General features: G+C 50.9%; 3 non-coding genes across 3 annotated transcripts; all 3 read right to left on the bottom strand.

The window, feature by feature from the left end:
• Positions 1-7,271: 7,271 nt before the first annotated feature.
• Positions 7,272-7,386, bottom strand: LOC134953724 (U5 spliceosomal RNA). The gene has a single exon (XR_010185732.1). It is a non-coding gene; the product is annotated as a U5 spliceosomal RNA (small nuclear RNA).
• Positions 7,387-9,061: 1,675 nt separating this feature from the next.
• On the bottom strand, positions 9,062-9,177 carry LOC134953803 (U5 spliceosomal RNA). Its single transcript, XR_010185792.1, has one exon. It is a non-coding gene; the product is annotated as a U5 spliceosomal RNA (small nuclear RNA).
• Positions 9,178-9,627: 450 nt separating this feature from the next.
• Positions 9,628-9,739, bottom strand: LOC134953774 (U5 spliceosomal RNA). Its single transcript, XR_010185773.1, has one exon. It is a non-coding gene; the product is annotated as a U5 spliceosomal RNA (small nuclear RNA).
• Positions 9,740-26,365: the final 16,626 nt, after the last annotated feature.

A 26,365-nucleotide genomic window follows, 5' to 3' on the forward strand; every position in this document is an offset into this window, starting at 1 on the left:
GACGAGAGTTCCCTTGTGCTTCCTCAGTTAAATCTCCTTAACTTGACGAGGGTGTGCCCGAGCAGCCGCCCTCCCCAGCCCTTTCCCAACACATACTTATCTTGCATATGAGATCTCTTGATCATGAAGATAGTTCTCACAGGTTGAGGTTCATCCTGGCCCCGCTCCCCGCTGGAGAGCGCTGATGGGGACAGCAACGGGGCTTCAGCAGCAGGGTGAGTATGTGTGGCCAGAGACCTCCCTTCCCATGTGCAGGCCTGCAGAGTGTGCCGCGCAGGATGGGGCATGTGACACTCTCCCTCCCTGGGGCTCTTCCAGATGTAGCTCCTCAGCAGTATTTTTCCCGGGCTGCGCGGCGCTCTCCCCGACTGGCATCCGCCCTGGAACACTGCCTTCCTCAACGCAACATCAGCAGGGGGCCCGGGCCTCATCACCTTCCCAGGTCTTTCTCATGTATGTATCATGTATGTGAGTGTGATATATGTATGAATCATATATGTTTGTGATATATATATATATATATATATTCCATAGACAAAAAACCTTACGGTTTCACATGTCCCATTAAGGCTTCTTAGACATGATCGAAATTTCAGAAACCTGTTGTAACTCTTCCACTCAAACTCCAAAAAGCAATGAAATTCCGATCATTAAGGCTGACGCCTTAATGGACGTGTTCCTTGCGCAATACAGATATGGTATGCCATCACAGCCTGTGGGTAAGTGCAGATTCAGCACTCTCACAGAGTGAGATTGCTGTCACTCACACAATGGTGGAGCTGCTAATTCACAGATTTGTGTGCTCATTGGAATACACACATGCAGTCTATGCAACTGAAGGTCTGAGCGGAAGACAAAGCTGCTCAGATGAGGTAAGAGTGTTGTTGATTGGAGGGAGGAAATCGGTGTGGATGGGGGAACAGAAGTGTGTGGATAGAGGGAACACTAAGCAGCACTAATGGGGGGGACAAAGAAACACGGGGTAATTCAGACCGCAGCAGCAGCGATTGCAGTCTGAATTAGTTTGTGAGGTGCGCACGTGCAATGGCCGCACTGCGCGTGCGTACCCCAGGAGCCCAGTGAGATGCTATCACCCTGCCTGATTGATAGGCAGAGGTGGTTGCGGGGAAGGAAGGGGGCGAGCAAACAGCGTTAGAATGCCATTGGCAGGGCATGGTCTGCACAACGGAGGCGTTTCCGGACCACTGGGGGGTGGGCTGTGGCGTTATCCCCCTGCCAAGAGCGCAGGATCCACTAAATTTACCTTCAGGATGTCAGCTACATGAATGGGGTAAGAGTGGTGTGGATAGGGGGTAGATTAAGCAGCAAGTATGGGAAGGGAGACAGAGCGGTGTAGATGGGGGAAATGGTGCAGATGGGTTGAAAACACTGGCATGGATGGGTAGAAAACTGGTGCAGATGGGAGAGAAGACAGTGTGCTATGTATTGGAGGAGGCAGAGTGACGTTGAAGAAGGAAACACTGAGCAGCACAGAGAAAAGGAAACGGTGGTACAGACAAGGCACAGGTGGGGAAAGATGGTACAGACTAGCACAGATGGGAGAACACAGCAGTAGGGATTGGGGAAGACAGGGCAGCATGGGGGTGTATAGGGGAAGTAAGTGTAGATGCATAGTCCGTAGATGGGGTATTATAGTTTAGCAAATAACCAAGATGTTTGAGGGAGCTAAATGTGTATACTAAGTGAGATGGATGTATGGAGTGAGAAGGATGTTGTAACAAGGTGGCATTGTTGTGGTGACTGAATGGGATGGTTGTGGGCACTGTGTGGGATGGGAGCACCACAAAACTGCACAGACCTTCAGTTGCATAGACTGCATGTGTGTATTCCAATGAGCACACAAATCTGTGAATTAGCAGCTCCACCATTGTGTGAGTGACAGCAATCTCACTCTGTGAGAGTGCTGAATCTGCACTTACCCACAGGCTGTGATGGCATACCATATCTGTATTGCGCAAGGAACACGTCCATTAAGGCGTCAGCCTTAATGATCGGAATTTCATTGCTTTTTGGAGTTTGAGTGGAAGAGTTACAACAGGTTTCTGAAATTTCGATCATGTCTAAGAAGCCTTAATGGGACATGTGAAACCGTAAGGTTTTTTGTCTATGGAATTTCATCGCTTTTTTTAAATTTATTTTTTTTATTCAGAAATGTAGAATTTCACTGTAAGAATAAACATTTGATTTTTTAAATGTTTAATGAAAATGTTCGTATAACATCACTGTTCTGTGCAAAATAATTTTATTTACCAAACCGAATTGTTTAAGGTCCGTACACACTTAACGATTTAATGAGCGACGTCGCTCATTTTCCCCCTCCTTGAGCGACATCGCTCGTTTTATCGTTAAGTGTATATGCCGCCAGCGAAGAAACAATGCGCGGCCCCGCGGGTCGGCAACAATCGTCGCTGTCGGTAGGGCATGCATGAAGGATGTGGACTGTCATCCACGACCTTCATACAGGGCTGGCGGGGGCGTGACGTCACTGAGCAATATGAGCGGTCATACCGCTCAGTGTGTACAGCCGGCCGCCGGCCCGGGAGGGGGAAACATTAGACAATGTCGCTCACAGAGCGACATCGTTTAATGTGTATGGGCCTTTAGACTTTGGTCAAAATATTTTGCAGCTGATGCAGGGAGGGGGGTAGGCGGCAGCAGCATGTAACTGAGGCTGGAGGTAGGCGTGAAATGCATTGCTTGTACGTGTGAGTGCGTGGTGTCAGGTGCTGCGCATGTATATGTGTGTGTGTCAGGTGCTGCCTGTGTATGTGTGTCAGGTCCTGTGTGTGTGTGTGTGTGTGTGTCAGGTGCTGCGTGTATATATGAGTGTGTCTGATGAAGCGTGTGTATGCGTCAGCTGCCGCACGTGTGTGTGTGTCAGGTGTTGCGGGTGTATATGTGTGCGAGTATCATGTGCTCCGCGTGTGTACAAGTGTATGTCTGGTGCTGCGCATGAATACGTATGTCTGTGTCAGGTGCTGCGCGTGTACATTAGTGTGCGTCAGGTGCTGCGCGTGTACATGAGTGTGTATTAGGTGCTGTGCATGTACATGAGTGTGCGTCAGGTGCTGCGTGTGTACATGAGTGTGCATTAGGTGCTGCGCGTGTACATGTGTGTGCGTCAGGTGCTGCACGTGTCTATGTGTGTGTCAGGTGCTGCATGTGTATATTAGTGTGTCTGATGGTGTGCGTGTATATGTATGTGTCAGGTGCTCCGTTTATATGTATGTGTCAGGTGCTGCGTGTATATGCATGTGTCAGGTGCTGCGTGTATATGTATGTGTCAGGTGCTGCGTGTATATGTATGTGTCAGGTGCTGCGTGTATATGTATGTGTCAGGTGCTGCGTGTACATGCATGTGTCAGGTGCTGCATGTTTATTTTATTGTGTCTGATGCTACGTGTGTGTGTCAGGTGCCGCATGTGTATATGTGTGTGTGTCAGGTGTTGCGCGTGTGTGTGTCAGGTGCTGCATGTATATTTTATTGTGTCTGATGCTACGTGTGTGTGTCAGGTGCCGCACGTGTATGTGTGTGTGTGTGTGTCAGGTGTTGCGCGTGTATGTGTATGTCAAGTGCCGTTCCCCTTCTTCCCATCCCAGCTCTCTCTATAGAATACAGCTCTGCACCCAGAGAGAGGGAAAGACCAGGGGGCTGATCACTGCACTGCTCACTTTTTGGTCATGAGTTCGGCCTCCTGTTTCTTCCAGTGCTGTGTTCCTGCAGCCCAGCCCTCCCTGTTGTGCCAGAGAATCAGCCCTTCCTTCCCCTGCCAGTGAGAGAGAGTCCGAGGCAGAGACACTCTTCCCGTAGCTGGCCTACCCCCAGTACTTCAGCACTGGCCATGCGGCAGTCAACAAAGGAGACCAGCAGGGGGTTCTGGCAGCATCAGCTGTGGCCGCAGCTGGATCGGGGAGGCCTGCAGTGTCTGAGGTGGGCAGCACTTCCTCCGCCGCTGTCACCTTCCCCTGCCGGAGAGAAAGCCAGAGACATACCCTTCCCGCAGCTGGGCTACCCCTAGTACCTCATCGCTGGCCAGGCAGAAGTCTATGGAGGGGACCGGCAGGGGTTTCGGGGCCGCAGCAGCAGCGGCCGAAGCCAGATCAGGGAGGCCTGCAGGGTCAGAGCTGGGCAGCACTTCCACCAACACTGTCACCTCTGTGCTGGGCATGTACACCAGTCCGTACAGACGGAGGTGTCCACAACAGGCAGCAGTATAATGAGTCAGACAAACTCATTACACGCTGCCCACTGCTGCGCCGCATGCCCTCGATGGAGGAAGCCTAGATGCGGTCCCCAGCTGCAGCGAGGGAGAAGGGTGATCACATCACCCTTAAACCCGGCACCTCACAATCAGCTGGGGATCTGCAGTAGCTTCATCTCTCTCTTCCTCTCCCTCTCTGACAGCACAGCAGCCCCTCTGGGTTCCATGTAGCTCTGCCCCCCTGCTCACAGTTCACTTGGCCTCTCCTGATTAAAAAGAAAATAAGAGCCTGACCTGCTGCTCAGATGCGAGGAGGGGACGGGCGGTAGGTCCTCTGTGAGTGCAGTACACAGTCAAAATTAACTCTGACTCCTCACAACAGTGTGGACTGCGGGCGACGTCATATGCCAATTTGGGTGTGCTTGCCGCACTACCTGCCCATCAAGCCCAACGTGGTGCCATGGTGCCAGCCCCACCCACTATACGGATTCCATTTTGTATTAGGAACCCTATAACAACATTCCGACATCCCTCCCTATGACGCTGCCATCCATACACTGCCATTCTCATATATCCGTACACCGCCACTCTCATACACAACTGTACACTGTTGCTCTCATATATCCATACACTGCCGCTCTCATACATCCGTACAACCCCGCTCTTATACATCCGTACAACTCCGCACTCTTACAGACGCACACTGCCGCACTCTTACAGACGCACACCATCACACTCATACAGCCGCACACCGATGCAGTTATACAGCCGTACATTGCCGCTCTCATACATCCGCACACTGCCGCTCTCATATATCCGCACACTGCCGCTCACATCTATGCATACATAGCCTCCATACATCTACACATCAAATCCCCGCGCAAGGGAACACTGAAAATAGGATTTTGGTACTTACCAGGTAAATCCTTTTCTTTGAATCCATAGGGGGCACTGGAGTACTCTTAGGGATATGGACGGGCGTAGCCGAACAAAGGCACTGAATATTTAAATTTAGGACTCTCCCCCCTCCATATCCCCGAGTACCTCAGTGTACTCTCTCAGTGTTTTTTTACTGAGCGAACAGGAACTATATAGAGAGGTTGACAATGGAGAATACCTATAACATAACGGACAACAACAAAGTTGACCCATAACCTTACTGTCAACTAAACAGTTGACACCATAACCGATAGAACTTTATAATTTGAACCAATCGGTGAAAATGTGTTACCATAAGCTCCTCTGAGCTTAATATCAATCAAGTAAAACTTTTTACCCTAAGCTCCCTTGAGCTTAAAACAACCCAGGTAAAACTGCTCTGGGTGGGCGTCCAGTGCCCCCTATGGATTCAAAGAAAAGGATTTACCTGGTAAGTACCAAAATCCTATTTTCTTTATCATCCACTAGGGGTCACTGGAGTACTCTTGGGACGTACCAAAGCTTCCCTCGTGGGCGGGAGAGCTGTTTGATACTTGTAACAGTAGGCAGGCCAAAGCCAGATGCTGATGGCGCCACCATTCATAACGTGTAAACGTGCACAAACGTGGTGCACTAAAGGCTATGTAGCCGCGTCGTAGACGCTCCACGACCCGCTGGGTCTGACATTCCCACAGAACCTGTGGGATGAGCTATTACTGACGTAGGCGATTGTAACTTAGCCTTAAAGTAAGCCTGACTTGTAGTCATTATTATTATCCAACTGGATAATGTCTGCTGAGAAACTGGCTAACCCCAGTTGGCAGTATCATAGAGAACAAACAACGTATTCATATCACGTACTGTAGACGTTCGGGACATATATAAACGCGTAATGCGTGTACCACATTCAGAATTCTAGAATGTGCTGTCCACACAGGAACCACTATTGGTATATTGATGTGAAGGATACGAAAGCGGAATTCGTCCGAAAATCTGCTTTGTCATGAGAAAACTCAAATACGGTGGCTTGGAATACAAGGCACCCAAATATGAAAACAAAACCCTTGCCGAAGCCAAGGCTAGAAGAAAAATATTTTCCAAAGTGAGAAACTTAATCCCCATTTGTTGTAAGGGTTCAAAATATGAAAACTGTAAGAAATCTGAACCCAACCTCAAGCAACCTGGCGCTGTAGGTGGGATAAATAGAGTCTGAACTTTGATGACACCTTGTAGAAAGATGTGTACAGACGCAATAGAGGCAAACGTCTTTGAAAATAAGTTTACCATACAGATATCTGCACTGAGAGTGCAGGTAAACGCAGTTTTCCATCCCACCCCGTTTAACAGAATACGGGTAACTTGAAGGATGATGTCGGATACTTCCGAGGTTTACCACCTATGTAAGCACACGAAATTTTGTAATAATGGGCTGCCTTAAGCGGCTTACTAGCTTGTAACATGGTTGGTGTAACCGATACTGTAATGCTCCATTTCTTAAGATGGCGGTCTGAACCCTCACCCCGTCAACCGCAGCTGCGGTACATACGTAATAGGTACATAGGTAACTATGGGTAAAAGACCGTTCCCTGATGTAACAGGTTGGACGTATTATGAGCGGCCCAAGATCGTGTGCAAGTATTCCTTGGAAAATCGAGAAGCAAACTTCTCCGAAACCCATGAGATACCACCAGTATGACTGTGACGAACTGTCTTATGATCCGTTTTGGCAACGGAGAGAGCAGCGGAAAATGGTGGAGCCAGATACACGATGCTGAATGACCACATGAATGTGAGAGACTCCACCGCCACTGCCCTTGTGATGTGTTTTGTACACATACTGAGCTTTTGTAATTGTGGCGAGATGCCATCATGTATACTTGAGGGTAACCCCCTTCTGTGGACTCACATATGAAACACCTCTGGATTTAATGTCCAGTTTTCAGGATCCAAATCCTGACGGGTGAGATCATCTGTCTAACAGATGTCCACTCACGGAATGATCTCTTGACATTTTCACATAATGGTGTTCTGAGCCATTGAGGATTTGAGTTACCTGCCGCATTGCCATGCGGCTTCTTGGTTCTCACTGTTGTTGTGTATGCAACTGCCGTTGCCTTGTTTGACTGCTTAAGCCCAGCGTGAGCCAGGCATCAAAAAATTACATGAAACTCACGGTTGTTCCTCTCCACGGAAATCTTTAGTAAAAGGCGAAAGATTTATTCGTTCTGAAGAGAAACCAGAGTATATCCCTGGTCAGACTGAAAGTGAATCATGTATTGCATTGTAAAATGCACGGAGTTCTAGGACATTTATCGACAGCAATCTGTCGTGTTTTAGAACCTTTGTCACTGATTTTAACTACAAATCCTGACCCTCTGCGACTGTCGTCCAGAGTATATGCACCCTTGTCCCTCTGTGGGAAACGCGAGTGAAGGGTGGCAAACTAAATTGAAAACACATCTTTATTCTTAATAGGTGAATACACCAATGTACCGCTAGTGTGCGTGTTTTGCACTAATTACTAGATGTACATTATTCTTGCTGGTGTAGTAGGTAAAAGTCTTTGATTTACCGTATTTATAATCTTACCTAGGAATTGACATCGTTTAGACGGAATTAGATGCGATTGTTTTCGAACTTGATCTGCTACCGCAGTATACCTTAGTAGCGCAAGTTAGAGGAACTTTGTTGAGACAGAGTTCTTATGTGAGATGAGCTATCATCCCAACATCACTTTGGTAAATACCCGAAGCGATAAGCAACGGTAGACCTGAAATGGTTAATGGTTGTGGCGATTTGCAAACGCTAGAACCTGTGATGAACAAACCGGACTGGGTAAATACGCATTGTGAAGATCAAATGCAATTATGCAAATTTTGTGGCTCCAATAAGCAAATACTAACCGCAGAAAATCCATTTTCCAAGTGTAGTAAATGACTTGCTGATTGATATTGCGACGGAGCAGTTTGGTTTTGCTCAAACAGAGGGGAATAAGTAACTCTGACTCTGTTGGCGTACTACTGCCTGGTTTATAAACCAGCAAAACTAAATGGCCACCTGCCAAACCGTTCGACAGAGGCAGTTTTGTACTTTAAGCTGTAAATAGCTGAGACATGTATGAGTTGAAATCATGAAACCTCGCAAATGTAACATGTAAAGACGCGCTTCCACAATTGTAAAAGAGGTGATCAAACCACTGGCTTGCTGACTGTAACGTCCTGTCGTTACAAGGCGTGACTGTTTCTTATAAAGGGGTAAAACGCCGTTACAAGTATACTGTATGCGGTAATGGCTGAATATCATAAAGGGATAAAACGCCGTTACAAGTATATCAAATTTAGGAGCAAACAAGCTCTGGCCTTGTCGCGCTTAACTAGCGACAATGAAAATAACCGGCGTTAGCAGAAGCTTTACAGATATACTCTGCAGCTTCTTTTAACCGTGATCGTCATTGTTTCATACATAGATTCTAGTGACCCAAATGTATCCTGGGTTTTTATAATGTTTGACAGAAACGCATCTACCAATGGCGGATCGCGTCCTTTTGGAAACGATTATGTATGGTTGTCCAAAACCCCGCACTATCTGAGTGCTGGACGAATGTACCCTTCTCACTCGTAGTTATCGGTGTGAGATTTGACATAGAATCGTGCATTAAATTATAAGACCAGTGAAATAAAAACTCTGGTACCCAAAGGGAAATTGGCCCTTTGGAAAGACTGTCTTTTGTTAGAGCTGGCGGAGTCATTCCGAGACTCCGATGTTACCGCTCTTTTAATTTGAATTGCCAATGTTAACCTAGGCTTTTTAAAATTATTTTTAGTCTGTACTAGAGCCTTACTCGCTATGTAGACAGACACCATAATAGGCAACAGACAGACACTTGCACGACTTAATGAAGTTATTATGTGTCATATATATATATAAATGTTATTGCTGAACAGCATATTCATATGAAACTCATGCTTGTTTCTCTCTACGGAAATCTTTAGCCAAAAACAAAAGATTTATTCGATATGAAGAGAAACCAAAGTATTCTTTATGTGAAAAGCAGTTCACATGGGCATATGAAACCCGAACCAAATTCCTACTCCCCTGCGCCTCTGGTGGCTTAGAGATGTAGGGTAGGAATGTTCTAGAATTATGTAGAAATACAGATTACCTGGCTAACTTATGTGAAACCTGAACCAAAAATTCCTACTAACACCCCTGCGCCTCCTTGTGGAGTAGAGGTGTATGTCGGAATGTTCTGGAATTATAAGCTGGAACAACAGCAATGATTAAAATGGCCCTCATGCCATGCTTTCACTGAAAATCACAGTACAGTTTACCTGCTGCAGTGCTATTTAATAGCCTATTATACAGTGATATCCCAGGTTTAGTATACAGTAAAATACATGCATTCCCAATACATGCTTTTAGTTAGCCTTCCAGTAATATAAACACTGCCTGCTGATTTTTGTATTATATTGCAGCCTTAACAGAAAACCAGGAAACATGGTTAAAAATGGCTGCATGAAACTCATGGTTGTTCCTCTCCAGGGAAATCTTTAGTAAAAGGCGAAAGATTTAGTCATTCTGAAGAGAAACCAGAGTATTGTTTAAAAAAAACAAACAACCAAACTGAACAGCCTATTTCTTAACCCATGCAGCCTTTGGTGCTGCTGCTATGGGCATTACTCCCCATCACCCCCCCTGCAGCTGCGCTGCTTGTGCGCTAGCTTCTACCCCCTGTTACCTGCAGCGGACGGGAGCGGGTGCAGGGATAGCCGGGGAGCGCTGTGTATAGCGCCGGGGAGCCGTCCGGAAGAGCGCGCCTTACATCGTTCAGCAGTGTCCGTGTATCAGCGGCGGGCTGCGGTGGGCGGTCAGCGCTGGAAGAGCGGCCGGCGTCTCTGAATGACGTGCGGCCGCTCAGAGCTGTGCGCGTAGTGTGGCTGGCTCGGCTGGCCTCGCTCAGGGGTCTAATTAGCGGCGGCACGTGGACGGGTGCCTCAGTAAAGAATTTCCCCACACAACAGGGCGGCAGCATGAGCTGACCGCCCTGACAAACATACCTTGCTCGCCACTTATGTAAGCTTTCATCCTGGCTGTGACGGGGCTTCTTTCTGTAAGCTCCGTCCAGCAGATCCTGGCTCCTGTCTCATCTCCAGGTGCAGCTGTTTGTCTTATCTTGGCTGTGACGGGGCTTCTCCTGTAAGCTCCGTCCAGCTCCATTTTCCTTCCAGCTCTTTGTCTCATCCTGGCTGTGACGGGGTTTCTGTAAGCTCCGTTCAGCTTGCAGGAGACAGTGGCTGCCTGTGGCTGTGAGGGTGCTCTTTGTGAGGACCGACACGCCATGCGCTGCTTGTAGCGCCTGTGGCTGTGAGGGTGCTCTTTGTGAGGACCGACACGCCATGCGCTGCCTTGCAGCGGCACCATCCCGGACCCATGTTTTTCCAGAAACTGGGAAGGGAAGTGTAAAAATTAAAAATAAAAAGTAAAATGAAAAATTTAATAAAATCTTCTGACATGTGGCATTCCCACAAGCCGATGTTCGTGCTGTGAGCACCGAAAAAACACTGGGAGAGTACACTGAGGTACTCGGGGATATGGAGGGGGGAGAGTCCTAAATTTAAATATTCAGTGCCTTTGTTCGGCTACGCCCGTCCATATCCCTAAGAGTACTCCAGTGACCCCTAGTGGATGATAAAGAAATCACTATCACTTTTCCCCGGGGTGTGACCACAGCCAGCCACTACTCCGGCCACCTTCTTGTGACACCAAAATGCATCTTACATATCATCAGGGTGGTGCTGCTGTTGGGGGCAGGTTGCTGCCTCAGTCTCCTGGTTGGTGCTGCGATTGGAGGGGGTACTGCTTCCCTGTGCTGCCACTGTCTCCCGGATCATCGTGCCGCTGGCTGAATTGCAGCTTGACGCTACTGCTGCCGGGAGTAACAGCTTTCTGACTGTTGTTGCTGGTGGCTGCCTACTGCTCATTGCCGCCGGAACACTGACCGGCTCGGCAGTGATGCTGGCAGAGGAGTAGTGGTGGTGGGGTGGGGGGGTGCCTGCTCCCTTCCCTTGAGCATGCCGCAGTGTAAAAAAATCAATAATAAATAGAGAGCATACCAGGGTGAGAGTCTGTATGGATCACAGTGATTACACGGGGCACAGCATAAGGACACCTTGCTGTGAGGGGCTCTGCCCACACAGATTGCTGCACCCTCTCTGATGTCAGCCGCTGCCCTCTCGTTCTCTGGGCAGCCAGTTCCAGTGTGAGGTAGGAGAGGAAGAGAACACACAGGTGTTAGGCGCCGTGGTCCGCGATGTCCTCGCGGCCCGGCGCCTAGCAACGCCGAGCGTGCTAGCCGCCGGCTCCCTAGCAACGCTAGGACGCCGGGCGCGCTGAGCCGCCTGGACCCTAGCAATGGGGACGCCACGGACGGACTGCGCTCCCCGTTGCAGGGTCAATCAAGTGAACTACACACACACTTGTCTTCTGGTCGTGCAGCAAGGCAGCTGCACGGCATGGTGCTAATCAGGCTCTGAACTTCTGATTGGAGGACTCCCTGCTAAATACCTTCTCAGTGCCTCACACAGACGCCGGTTATAGCTTCCTGCATGCTGCTTTGGTTTGCTGACGTCTGTTCCAGTTCTGCTGTGTCCGGTCATTCCTGTCCTCAGAGTTCCTGAATCTTGGTGTTGTCATCTCTTCCCAAGGAGACTTCCAGTCCTCATTTACCCGCAACAGTCGCTAGAGGATCTCGTGTGGTTTTCGTGAGTGGCAGCTCTGCCGCGTGCTGCGGCCTAGGCCGCTTTATTTTGTATTTTGTGTTGGTGCATTTGCGGAGGTTTCCGCTCCCACAGTCCTCTCCGGAACTCGCCGGTGCCGGGTAGGAGAGTGGACAAGTGGGTATTTTAGTTGTCCTTTTCCCTGGCGGTTTTCCACACATACTCTAGTTTAAAGTTAGTTTTGAGCCCCTGGCTTTGTTGTTTAGTAGAGGGCCCCTTGTTATCACCCTGTCTCGGATTTCTCTTTGTCTCCCATTAAGACCTGAGGGGCCATCGGAGTTGGGCAGACGTAATCCGCCCTTCAAACGCGGCTGCCATGGGTCCAAGCAACCATAGTCTCGCAAGAGATTTCTGACAGCACGGGCGAGACAACGGAGATAGGGCGCCAGGGGCTATTCCCGTTCCCACTCCCTTTCCCAGCATTACGTTCCAGTACTCAGGTCCTTGCTATAAGATATCCCCAGACCAGAGTATTGGAATCATAACAACAGGAGAGCAGCCCTGATATATAACAGAGGTGGAAGTTCTATAGGCAGCAGAGACGGAGACCAGCCTGCCTGTCTCCCAGTGCCCTGATCACTACACGCCACCAGCACAGCATTACAGGAGGGTCCTATAGTGCTGCCCTGAGCTAACAGGTGTGTGTACCAGTGTACCCCGTACAGTGTGCTGCGCCCTGGTGTCTCTGAGAGGGGTGAGGTCACCGTGCCGCTTTAGTATATGGCTTTTCCTTAGTACTGTACGTTACAGCCCTGCACTAGTAGTGGCAACTCTGCCCTATGTGAACCTGTGAGGTTATTTTCCTATTTACAGAATAACCGGGGAGAAGGCGGCCATATTGCGGCTCTCAAGAGAAGGCACTCTAGTACACCCCCTGCTGGCGGCCACTGCGCAGGCGCAACAAATTGAAATGCCCGATCTCTATAATGGGGCATATTTCTCTTAATTAAAAAAAACCTGTAACTTTCTGAAAAACCACAACCCCAAAAGGCACTTTACAGGGACATGCTCTATCTAATAAAACAAACCCCAAGTCATATATATATATATATATATATATAATAAGTAAAATCTTATTATATATATATATATAAATCTATTTCTCGTAGTCCGTAGTGGATGCTGGGACTCCGTAAGGACCATGGGGAATAGCGGCTCCGCAGGAGATTGGGCACAACTAAAGAGAGCTTTAGGACTACCTGGTGTGCACTGGCTCCTCCCCCTATGACCCTCCTCCAGACCTCAGTTAGGATACTGTGCCCGGAAGAGCTGACACTAAGGAAGGATTTTGAATCCCGGGTAAGACTCATACCAGCCACACCGTACAACTCGTGATATTATACCCAGTTAACAGTATGACAACAACGGAGCCTCTGCACAGATGGCTCTCAACAATAACCCTATTGTTAACAATAACTATGTACAAGTATTGCAGACAATCCGCACTTGGGATGGGCGCCCAGCATCCACTACGGACTACGAGAAATAGATTTACCGGTGAGTAAAATCTTATTTTCTCTGACGTCCTAAGTGGATGCTGGGACTCCGTAAGGACCATGGGGATTATATCAAAGCTCCCAAACAGGCGGGAGAGTGCGGATGACTCTGCAGCACCGAATGAGCGAACTCCAGGTCCTCCTCAGTCAGGGTATCAAACTTGTAAAATCTTGCAAATGTGTTTGACCCCGACCGAGTAGCAGCTCGGCAAAGTTGTAAAGCAGAGACCCCTCGGGCAGCCGCCCAAGAAGAGCCCACCTTCCGCGTGGAATGGGCTTTTACTATTCTAGAATGCGGAAGTCCCGCCGCAGAATGTGCAAGCTGAATTGTGCTACATATCCAGCGAGCAATAGTCTGCTTTGAAGCAGGAGCACCCATCTTGTTTGGTGCGTAGAGGATAAACAGCGAGTCAGTTTTCCTGACTCCAGCCATTCTGGAAACAAATTTTCAGGGCCCTGACTACATCCAGCAACTTGGAATCCTCCAAGTTCCGAGTAGCCGCAGGCACCACAATAAGTTGGTTCAAATGAAACGCTGAAACCACCTTAGGCAGAAATTGGGGACGAGTCCTCAATTCCGCCCTATCCATATGGAAAATCACATAAGGGCTTTTACATGACAAAGCCGCCAACTCTGACACATGCCTGGCCGAAGCCAGGGCCAATAGCATGACCACTTTCCACGTGAGATATTTTAACTCCACGGTTTAAAGTGGCTCAAACCAATGTGATTTAAGGAAATCCAACACCACGTTGAGATCCAAAGGTGCCACTGGAGGCACAAAAGGAGGCTGAATATGCAGCACTCCTTTAAAAAAAAGTCTGAACTTCCGGCAGGGAAGCCAGTTCTTTTTGGAAGAAAATCGACAGAGCCGAAATCTGGACCTTAATGGACCCCAATTTGAGGCCCATAGTCACCCCTGACTGTAGGAAGTGCAGGAATCAACCCAGTTGAAATTCCTCCATTGGGGCCTTCCTGTCCTCACACCAAGCAACATATTTTCGCCATATGCGGTGATAATGTTTTGCGGTCACGTCCTTCCTGGCTTTGTTCAGCGTAGGAATGACTTCCTCCGGAATGCCCTTTTCCTTCAGGATCCGGTGTTCAACCGCCATGCCGTCAAACGCAGCCGCGGTAAGTCTTGGAACAGACAAGGCCCCTGCTGCAGCAGGTCTTGTCTGAGCAGTAGAGGCCATGGGTCCTCTGAGATCATTTCTTGAAGTTCTGGGTACCAAGCTCTTCTTGGCCAATCCGGAACAATGAGTATAGTTCTTACTCTTCTCCTTCTTATTATCCTCAGCACCCTTGGTATGAGGGGAAGAGGAGGAAACACATAAACCGACCGGTACACCCACGGTGTCACTAGAGCAGGCTTTCCCAACCACGGTCCTCGAGGCACACCAACAGTGCAGGTTTTAGTGATATCCAGGCTGCAGCACAGACGGTTAAATCAGAATAACTGAGCTACTAATTAAGTCACCTGTGCTGAAACCTGGATAGCACTAAAACATGCACTGTTAGTGTGCCTTGAGGACCGTGGTTGGGAAAGCCTGCACTAGAGCATCCACCGATATCGCCTGAGGGTCCCTTGACCTGGCGCAATAGTTTTCTAGCTTTTTGTTGAGGTTTGTAATCAGCCGGAAGACTTCTGGATGAAGTCCCCACTCTCCCGGGTGGAGGTCGTGTCTGCTGAGGAAGTCTGCTTCCCAGTTGTCCACTCCCGGAATAACACGTGATTTTCCGCCCATCGGAGAATCTTCATGGCTTCTGCCATCGCCATCCTGCTTCTCGTGCCGCCCTGTCGGTTTACATGGGCGACCGCCGTGATGTTGTCTGGGTGAATCAGTACTAGCTGACTTTGAAGCAGGGGTCTTGCCTGACTTAGGGCATTGTAAATGGCTCTTAGTTCCAGAATATTTATGTGTAGGGACATTTCCTGGCTTGACCATAGTCCCTGGAAATTTCTTCCCTGTGTGACTGCTCCCCAGCTTCGAAGGCTGGCGTCCGTGGTTACCAGGACCCAGTCCTGTATGCCGAATCTGCAGCCCTCTAGAAGATGAGCACTCTGCAGCCACCACAGTAGAGACACCCTGGTCCTTGCAGACAGGGTTATCCTCTGATGCATCTGAAGATGCGATCCGGACCACTTGTCCAACAGATCCCACTGAAAGATCCGTGCATGGAACCTTCCGAACGGAATTGCTTCGTAAGAAGCTACCATCTTTCCCAGGACTCGCGTGCAGTGGTGCACCGACACCTGTTTTGGTCTTAAGAGGTCTCTGACTAGCGATGACAACTCCTTGGCCTTCTCCTCCGGGAGAAACACCCTTTTCTGTTCTGTGTCCAGAACCATCCCCAGGAACAATAGACGTGTTGCAGGAACCAGCTGCGACTTTGGAATATTCAGGATCCAGCCGTGCTGTTGTAGCACCAGCCTAGAGCAAGTGCTACTCGGATCAACAACTGTTTCTTGGACCTCGCCTTTATCAGGAGATCGTCCAAGTACGGGATAATTATAACTTCCTTTTTTCGCAGGAGTATCATCATTAACTTGGTAAACACCCTCAGTGCCGTGGACAGACCAAACGGCAGCGCCTGGAATTGGTAATGACAGTCCTGTACCACAAATCTTAGGTACACCTGGTGAGGAGTGTAAATGGGGACATGCAGGTAAGCATCCTTGATGTCCAGTGATACCATGTAATCTCCTTCCTCCAGGCTTGAGATAACCGCCCTGATTCCATCTTGAACCTGAACCGTTTTATATACGTGTTCAAAGATTTTAAATTTAAAATGGGTCTAACCGAACCGTCCGGTTTCGGTACCACAAACATTGTGGAATAGTAACCCTTTCCTTGTTGAAGGAGGGGTACCTTGACTATCACCTGCTGCGAATACAGCTTGTGAATTTGCCTCTATCACAGCCTCCCTGTCCAAGGGAGATGTTGGCAAGGCAGATTTTAGGAAACGGCGAGGGGGAGACGTCTCGAATTCCAGCTTGTATCCCTGAGACACTACTTGTAGAATCCAGGGATCCACCTGTGAGCAAGCCCACTGACCGCTGAAGCACTTGAGACGGGCCCCCACCGCACCTGGCTCCACCAGTGGAGCCCCAGCGTCATGCTGTGGACTTAGCGGAAGCGGGGGAGGACTCTTGTTCCTGGGAACTGGCTGTATATATATATATATGCACACACACTCATGTATATACATGCATATACATGTATACACAAATACACGTATGTACATGTTTATGTATGTATAATACACTGATAGAGTACATTATATTTATGAATTAATTGCTTCCCGATTCTGCAGCAGCATCATCAGCACCACCAGTGTTACTCACAGTCACTTCACACTGACTGCTGCACAACACATCACTTAATTTCTGGGCCGCCCGCCACCTGGTGAAGAGACATGGGAGATGAAGGACCAGCAGTGCCACGTTGAGCGGAAGTATTGTGAATTAGTTACCCACACACTCCTTGTGACACCTGCTCCCCGTCTGCCCTCCCAGCAGCGGTGGTGGGAGGTACAGAAATGAGCTGCAGGCTAGGCTCCACTGATCACACACTCAGCGATCACTGTGCTACAGCAAGCGTGGCGTGCAGCGGTGCTGGACATTAGGGAGTGCCTGTGCGCACCAGGCACCCCCTGTACACACGCCTATGCGCTACCACCCCCCATATGCCACACTACATCACTATGCTACAGCCCTCCCATATGCTGCACTTCATAGTTACACTATACCCCCCATACAACATACTACATCACCACACTACACTACTCACAATAAAATTAAAACATCCCAGTTCCTCATTCTTAATAAGCTCACGTGAGTTCTCTCCCCAACGGAGCTCCAGACCAAGTAACAATGAAGACACCAGCAGCGTGTAGGGGGCAGGCCTGGTCCACTTGTCAGGAGAGAGCAGTCACTGGAGGGTAAGAAGGGGGCGGGGCCTAGTCCTACAGACGGGAGAGAGCACAGACAGGAGAGAGCAAGGTACAGGGGTAGAAGAGGACGGCTGATGTGAAGAAGGGGGAGGGGCCTATTCTTACAGGCTCTCAAAATTCGACTTTTTAAAATTCGACATTTGACAAATTCGACTTTTCTGCAATGGTACAAATGCAGCAGTTCGACAAAAGTATATTCAATTGAAGTTTGTAAATTCGACAACAGTGCTTTTAAACAGTAAATTCGTAATTTTCAATCCACCACATTTTGCAGGCGGAATCTAATAAAAAAAATTAAAACATGTTTTTTTTGCTGTTTTTTGGGGGGTAATAGCATATCTATTTATATTAGAAGGGATTAGGTACTTGGTTTGTCTTTTTTGGAGGCACAAGTATTATTTATATATTTTTTAAAAGATTATTATTTGTTTGTTATTTTTAAATGGAATGTGAAAAACCCGGAAAAAAAATTTGCGTGGGGTACCCCCTCCAAAGCATAACCAGCCTCGGGCTCTTCGAGCCGATCCTGGTTCTAAAAATCCGGGGGAAAAACGGACAGGGGATCCCCCGTATTTTTAAAACCAGCACCGGGCTCTGCGCCTGGTGCTGGTGCAAAAAATACGGGGGACAAAAAGAGTAGGGTCCCCCATATTTTTTACACCAGCATCGGGCTCCACTAGCTGGACAGATAATGCCACAGCCGGGGGTCACTTTTATACAGTGCCCTGCGGCCGTGCCATTAAATATCCAACTAGTCACCCCTGGCCGGGGTACCCTGGGGGAGTGGGGACCCCTTCAATCAAGGGGTCCCCCCCCCCAGCCACCCAAGGGCCAGGGGTGAAGCCCGAAGCTGTCCCCCCCATCCAAGGGCTGCGGATGGGAGGCTGATAGCCTTGAGAAAATTGAAAGAATATTGTTTTTTCCAGTAGCACTACAAGTCCCAGCAAGCCTCCCCCGCAAGATGGTACTTTGAGAACCACAAGTACCAGCATGCGGGAGAAAAACGGGCCCGCTGGTACCTGTAGTTCTACTGGGAAAAAAATACCCAAATAAAAACAGGACACAGACACCGTGAAAGTATAACTTTATTTTACACCTGCCGACACACACATACTTACCTATGTTGACACGAAGCAGTCGGTCCTCTTCTCCAAGTAGAATCCACGGGTACCTGAAAATAAAAGATAATTATACTCACCTGATCCAGGTTCCAGATTAAATCCACGTACTTGGCAAAACAACAAACCGAACACCCGGACCAGACGGACTGAAAGGGGTCCCATGTTTACACATAGGACCCCTTTCCACGAATGCAGACATCCGAATCTCGCGGGAATCAGCGGGATGATGACGTTCGGGCGCGCTCGGGTTAGCCGAGCAAGGCGGGAAGGTTCGAACCTGCCTCGGACCCATGTAAAATGGGTCAAGTCCGGAGGGTCCGGATTCCGACGAACCGAACCCACTCATCACTAGTATGTACGTGTGTGTCAGGTGTCGTACGTGTGTGTGTGTCAGGTGGCGCGTACCTACATGTGTGTATGTCAGGTGCTGTGCATGTGTGTACGTACACGCGTGTATGTGTCAGGTGCCACGCGTGTACGTGTGTGTGCGTGTGTGTGCCAGGAGCAGCACGTGTACATGCGTGAGGGTGTCAGGAGCCACGCGTATACGTACATACGTGTAGGTGTCAGGTGCAGCACGTATACATACATACGTGTGTGTGTCAGGAGCCGAGCGTGTACGTACATGTGTGTGTGTCAGGAGCAACACGCGTGTGTGTCAGGAGCCACGCGTGTGCATACGTGTGTGTGTGTCAGATGCCACACGTGTACGTACGTACGTACGTACGTACGTGCGTGCGTGCGTGCGTGTGTGTCAGGTGCCGCGCGTGTACGTGTGTGTGTGTGTGTGTGTGTGTCAAGTGCCGCGTGTGTACGTACGTATGTGTGTGCCTGGAGCCGCGCGTGTACATACATGTGTGTGTGTGTTTCAGGTGCTGTACATGTATGTGTGTGTCTCAGGTGCTGTACGTGTATGTGTGTATCTCAGGTGCTGCATTTGTATGCGTCAGCTGCCACGTGGGTGTCAGGTGTTGAGCGTGTATGTGTTTGTGTCAGCTGTCGCATCTGTATGTGTGCGACTGTCAGGTGCTGCGCGTGTATGTGTGTCAGGTGCTGCATGTATATATGTGTGTGTTAGGTGCTGTTCATGTATGTGGGAGTGGCAGGTGCTGCATGTGTATATATGTGTAAGTAGCAGGTGCTGCGTGTGTATACGAGTGTGTGTGAGGTGCTGCGAGTGTATGTGTGTGTTAGGTGCTCTGAGTGTATATGATTGTGTGTCAGGTGCTGTGCGTGTGTGCGTTAAATGCCACATGTATATATGTGTGTCAGGTGCTGCGTGTGTGTGTGTGTGTGTGTCAGGTGCTGCTTGTCTGTATGTGTGTGTGGGTGTGTCAGGTGCTGCATATCTGTGTGTGGGTGTGTCAGGTGCTGCATGTCTGCGTGTGTGTGTGTCAGGCGCTGCATGTCTGCGTGTGTGTGTCAGGCGCTGCATGTCTGCGTGTGTGTGTGTCAGGCGCTGTATGTCTGCGTGTGTGTGTCAGGCGCTGCATATCTGTGTCAGGTGCTGTGTGTGTGTGCGTGTCTGCGTGTGTGTCAGGTGCTGCGTGTCTGCGTGTGTGTCAGGTGCTGCGTGTCTGCGCGTGTGTCAGGTGCTGCGTGTCTGCCAGGTGCTGCGTGTCTGCGTGTGTGTCAGGTGCTGCGTGTCTGCGTGTGTGTCAGGTGCTGCGTGTGTGTCAGGTGCCGCGTGTCTGCGTGTGTGTCAGGTGCTGCGTGTGTCAGGTGCTGCATGTCTGCGTGTGTGTCAGGTGCTGCGTGTGTGTCAGGCGCTGCGTGTCTGCGTGTGTGTCAGGTGCTGCGTGTGTGTCAGGCGCTGCGTGTCTGCGTGTGTGTCAGGCGCTGCGTGTCTGCGTGTGTGTCAGGCGCTGCGTGTCTGTCAGGCGCTGCGTGTCTGCGTGTGTGTCAGGCGCTGCTTGTGTGTCATGTGCTGCATGTCTGCGTGTGTGTGTCAGGTGCTGCGTGTGTCAGGTGCTGCGTGTGTGCCAGGTGCTGCGTGTCTGCGTGTGTGTCAGGCGCTGCGTGTCTGCGTGTGTGTCAGGCGCTGCGTATCTGCGTGTGTGTCAGGCGCTGCGTATCTGCGTGTGTGTCAGGCGCTGCGTGTGTGTCAGGCGCTGCGTGTCTGTGTGTGTGTCAGGCGCTGCGTGTCATGTGCTGCATGTCTGCGTGTGTGTGTGTGTGTCAGGTGCTGCATGTGAGTATGTCAGGTGCTGTGTGTGAGTGCGTGTGTCAGGTGCGTGTGAGTGTCAGGTGTGTGCGTGTGTGTCAGGTGTGTGCGTGTGTGTCAGGCGCTGCCTGTGTGTCAGGCGCTGCCTGTGTGTCAGGCGCTGCCTGTGTGTCAGTGTCAGGCGCTGCCTGTGTGTCAGGCGCTGCCTGTGTGTCAGGCGCTGCCTGTGCGTGTGTGTCAGGCGCTGCCTGTGCGTGTGTGTCAGGCGCTGCCTGTGCGTGTGTGTCAGGCGCTGCCTGTGCGTGTGTGTCAGGCGCTGCCTGTGCGTGTGTGTCAGGCGCTGCGTATCTGTGTGTGTCAGGTGCTGCGTGTGAGTGTGTGCGTGTGTGTCAGATCCGTGTGAATGTTAGGTACTGCATCTGTGTGTGTGCGTGTCAGGTGCTGCGTGTGTGTCAGGCGCTGCATATGCGTGTGCGTGTATCAGGTACTGCGTGTGAGTGCGTGTGTGTCAGGTCCGTGTGAGTGTCAGGTGCTGTGTGTGTGTGTGTGTGAGGTGCTGTGTGTGTGCGTGTGTGTCAGGCGCTGCATATGCGTATGCGTGTCAGGCATTGCATGTCTGTGTGTGTCAGGCGCTGCGTGTCTGGGGGGGGTGGCCGGACACACAGCAGAGAGGGGGGGGGTGGCTGGACACACAGCAGAGAGGGGAGGGTGACCGGACACACGGCAGGGAGGGGAGGGGGTAGGGGGTGTTCGAACACAGCGGGAAGAGGGGGGGGGGTTGCCGAACACACAGCAGGGGAGGGGAGGGTAGGCCGGACACAGCAGGTGAGGGGGGGGGGCTGGACACACAACAGGGAGGGGGGGTAGGCAGGACACACAGCAGGGGAGGGGAGGGGGGGTAGGCCGGACAAACAGCAGGGAGGGGGGGTAGGCCGGACACACAGCAGGTGAGGGGGGGGGGGGCTGGACACACAGCAGGTGAGGGGGGGGGGCTGGACACACAGCAGGGAGGGGGGGGGGAAGGCCGGACACACAGCAGGTGAGGGGGGGGGGGGGTAGGCGGCTGGACACACAGCAGGTGAGGGGGGCTGGACACACAGCAGGTGAGGGGGGGGGGTAGGCCGGACACACAGCAGGTGAGGGGGGGGGGGTGGATGGACACACAGCAGGTGAGGGGGGGAGCTGGACACACAGCAGGTGAGGGGGGGGGTGGCCTTATTATAATAACCGTGTGGGGGAGGAGTCTGCGGCGGTGGGTGAATGAGATGTGGGGGGGGGTAGGCCGGACAAACAGCAGGGAGGGGAGGGGGGGTAGGCCGGACACACAGCAGGTGAGGAGGGGGGGGCTGGACACACAGCAGGTGAGGGGGGGGGCTGGACACACAGCAGGGGGGGGGGGAATAGGCCGGACACACAGCAGGGGAGGGGAGGGTGGCCGGACACACAGCAGGGAGGAGGGGGGGTAGTCCGGACACACAGCAGGGAGGGGGGGGGTAGGCCGGACACACAGCAGGGAGGGGGGGGGTAGGCCGGACACACAGCAGGGGAGGGGAGGGTGGCCGGACAAACAGCAGGGGGGGGGGTAGGCCGGACACACAGCAGGGAGGAGGAAGGGTGCCCGGAGACACAGCAGGGAGGAGGGAGGGTGGCCGGAGACACAGCAGGGAGGAGGGAGGATAGACGGACACACAGCAGGGAGGGGGGGGGGGGTGGCCGGACACACAGCAGGGAGGAGGGAGGGGGGTTGGCCGGACACATAGCAGGGAGGAGGGAGGGGGGGGGGTTGGCCGGACACATAGCAGGGAGGAGGGAGGGGTTGGCCGGACACACAGCAGGGAGGGTGGCCGGACACACAGCAGGGAGGAGGGAGGGTGGCCGGACACACAGCAGGGAGGAGGGAGGGTAGACGGACACACAGCAGGGAGGGGGGGGGTGGCCGGACACACAGCAGGGAGGAGGGAGGGGGGTTGGCCGGACACACAGCAGGGAGGAGGGAGGGGGGTTGGCCGGTCACACAGCAGGGAGGAGGAAGGGTAGCCGGACACACAGCAGGGAGGGGGGGGGTGGCCGGACACACAGCAGGGAGGGGGGGGGTGGCCAGACACACAGCAGGGAGGAGGGGGGGGGGGTTGGCCGGACACACAGCAGGGAGGGGGGGTGGCCGGACACACAGCAGGGAGGGAGGGGGGGGGTGTTGGCCGGACACACAGCACGGAGGAGAGGGGGGGTGTAGCCGGACACACAGCAGGGAGGGGGGGATGGCCGGACACACAGCAGGGAGGGGAATTTGGAGTCTGGCTATAGGTGCACATTACGTGGGGGGGGGAGGGGTTGGTGAGCTGGAGGATAAGTAAAACAGCTGACACGACATGGGAGTTGGAGTGCCAGCAGGTCACACTAGTGTACACAACACATAACAGGGGGGAGGTGTTGGGAAGAGGTGCGGAGCAGGGAATTGAGCAGTGCTGGGAGTGGCAAGTAATTGCCAGTCAGCCTTGTGCTGGGCACATCCAGACGTTGATCACATGCCACTGTTTTCTTACCCAGACACCTCTGCCGCTGTGTGCTAGATCTGTGAGTGCGCCTCCCCCCTCTCTTCTCCACGCCACTGTGACTGGCCTGGCAGAGCTGTCTTCATTGAAGCAGCGGGGGAAGGGGTGGTAGAATGCAGGTGTCCGGGTCTTCTCCCCCTATAAGGTGCTGTTTCCAAGGTCCGCTGGAGGGGGAGTGGCCAAAGTGTTTCATCAGCCCCTCTACACCGCCGCAGCTCCCGGCCTCCCAGAGTACACCTTCCTCCTCGGCTCCTCCTCCCTTTCCTAAGAAAGTAATGAAGAAGGGGTCGGGGCCTATTCCTGCAGACGGGAGAGACGGAGAGCACACTCGGGAGAGAGCAAGGTACAGGGGAAGAAGGGGGCGGGCTGAGTAAAAAAGGTGCGGGGCCTATTCCTACAGATGGGAGAGATCACAAATGGCAGAAAGAAAGATACAGGGGATGAAGGGGGCGGGCTGAATGAAGAAGGGGGCGGGTCCTATTCCTGCAGATGGAGAGAGACGGGGGGGGGTTGGAACATAGAGAGGAGAATCAGAGAATTGGGAGATCAGAGAGGCGGGTTGGAGGGGGGATCGGAGTGCTCTTGCTGCTTGTGAACCTGTAGCGGAAGAGGAGGATGGGGACCCAGAGTCTGGTGGCGGAAATTGTGGGTGGTGGGCCCAGGTGCAGAAATATGCTTTGGGCCCCTCTCCTCAAGTTCAAAATATGTTGCTTGGTAGTGGAGAGAGAGAGTGAGAGGACTACAGGGAGAGGCAGTGGGTGAAGGGTAGAAGATGACAGGGAGAGGTAGTGGGTGAAGAGGAGAGGGTTAAAGGTAGAGGCAGTGGGTGAAGGGGAGGTGGTTAAAGGTAAAGGCAGTGGGTGACGGGGAGACAGAGGGTGACAGGAGAGGTAGTTGGTGACGGGGATAGGGGGACAGGAGAGGCAGCAGGTGATAAGGAGAGGGTGACAGGGAGAGGTTTAATGGTTACAGGGAAAAACAGTGGGTGACTAGGAAGAGGCAGAGTGTGACAGGGAGAGTTAGAAGGTGACGTGAATTAGAGTGTGACAGGGTGAGGCTCAGGATGACAGAGTGGGTGAAAGGAAGAGACGGTGGGTGACTGGGAGAGAGTGGGTAACAGGTAGAGGGTGACGGGGAGAGGCAGAGGTGAAGTCTTTATAGGAGGGAGTCAAGGGGGTAAATTGGGTTTAAAGGGTTCACTGGGATTCGGTATGTGTGTGCGAGAGAGTAAGACAGAGAGAAAAAAGGAGAGACATGGAGATTAGACATAGAGATACATACATGTATGTCTGTGTGAGAGATATGTATGCGTGTGTGAGAGATATGCATATGTGTGTGAGAGATATATATATATATATGTGTGTGTGTGTGAGAGAGAGCGATATACAGTATATGTGTGTGCGAGACAAAAAAAATTAGAAAGACATGGATAGAGAGAGAGACAGAGCGATCTATATGTGTGTGCGAGTGAGACAGAAAAATGAGAAAGACATGGGGCGGGATGTACTAATGTACATCGCCGCCCTGCGCCATGATGCTGATCGCATATGTACTCAGCATTGCGGAGGACAGCTCTTCCGATAAGAGCTGTCCTCCGCGATGCGCAGCGGCAGCCTGACTTCCGGGATTCGGCCCCAGAAGTCAGTCTGTGCATGCGCAGGGTGACGGGGGTGGCCGCAGGGCATGCTAGGAGGGATCCGATTAGATCCCTCACACAGCGCCGCGGAGAGAAGCCCCATAGGCTTCTATGGACGTACCCCACCGCGGCGCTGTCCTGCCGGCCTGGGGTTAGTACATCCGGAAAATGCGGTAAACAGGGAGTTTACCGCATTTTCCGCTTAGTACATCCCGCCCATGGAGAGATAGAGAAAAAGAGAGACAGAGAAATAGAGAGAGTGAGAAACAGACAGACATGGATAGAAACAAAGAGAGAAAGACATGAAAAGAAAAACATGTATGTGTGTGAGAGAGATATGTATGTGTCTGAGAGAGACAGAAACATGTAGTGAGACATGGGGAGACAGAGCAAAAGGGAGAGACAGAGACAGAAAAAGGGAGAGAGACACAGAGAGACAGAGAAAAGGAGAGAGAGACATGGAGAGATAGAGAGACAGAAATGGAGAGACAGAGAAAAAGAGACATGAAAAGACAAACATACTGTACGTATGTGTGAGAGATGTGTACAGTGTGTGTGTGTGTGTGTGTGTGTGTGTGTGTGTGTGTGTGTGAGAGAGAGAGAGAAAGGTGTGTGTGTTAGACAGAAAAATGAAGAGAGACATGAGGAGACAGACATAGGGATAGAGACAGAGAAAATGGAATATTTACAGAGACAGACATGAAGAGAGAGAGAGAGACATGAAAAAAAAAGAGATACAGAGAAAAAGAGAGACATGAAAAGAGAGAGAGAAACAGACATGGAGAGACAGAGTGATATGAAAAGAGACAAGAAAAGAGTCATGAAAAGAGAGAGAGAGTGAGATATCAAGAAAGAGACATGAAAAGAGAGAGACACATGAAAAGACAGAGACAGGAAGAGAGAGAGATGGACATAAGAGAAAGAAAGTGATAGACATGAGAGAGAGACATGAAGAGAGATATGAAAAGAGAGACACACAGAGGGAGAAACATGGAGAGACATGAAAAGAGAGAGGGAGAGAGACACATGAAAAGAGAGAGACACATGAAAAGAGAGATACAGAGAAAAAGAGAGACACATGAAAAGAGATATGAAAACAGTGAGAGACACATGAAAAGAGACATGAAGAGAGAGATACACATGAAAAGAGAGAGAGACATGAAAAGAGAGAGACACACAGACATGGAGAGAGAGAGACATAGATTGACATGTAAAGAGTCATGGAAAGAGAGATATGAAAAGAGAGAGATGAAGAGACAGTGAGAGACATGAAAAGAGAGATACAGAGAAAAAGAGACACACATGAAGAGAGACTTGAAAAGAGAGATAGGCACATGAAAAAAGAGAGATACAGAGAAAAAGAGAGAGAGAAAGACATGGAGAGAGAGACAGAGTGACATGAAAAGAGACAAGAAAAGGGCGCTATGAAAAGAGAGTGAGAGATCAAGAAAGAGACATGAAAGGAGAGACACATGAAGAGAGAGACACACATACACATCAAAAGAGAGATAGGCACATGAA

Source organism: Pseudophryne corroboree, chromosome 8 (genome assembly GCF_028390025.1).
Source record: "Pseudophryne corroboree isolate aPseCor3 chromosome 8, aPseCor3.hap2, whole genome shotgun sequence".
Taxonomy (NCBI): Eukaryota; Metazoa; Chordata; class Amphibia; order Anura; family Myobatrachidae; genus Pseudophryne; species Pseudophryne corroboree.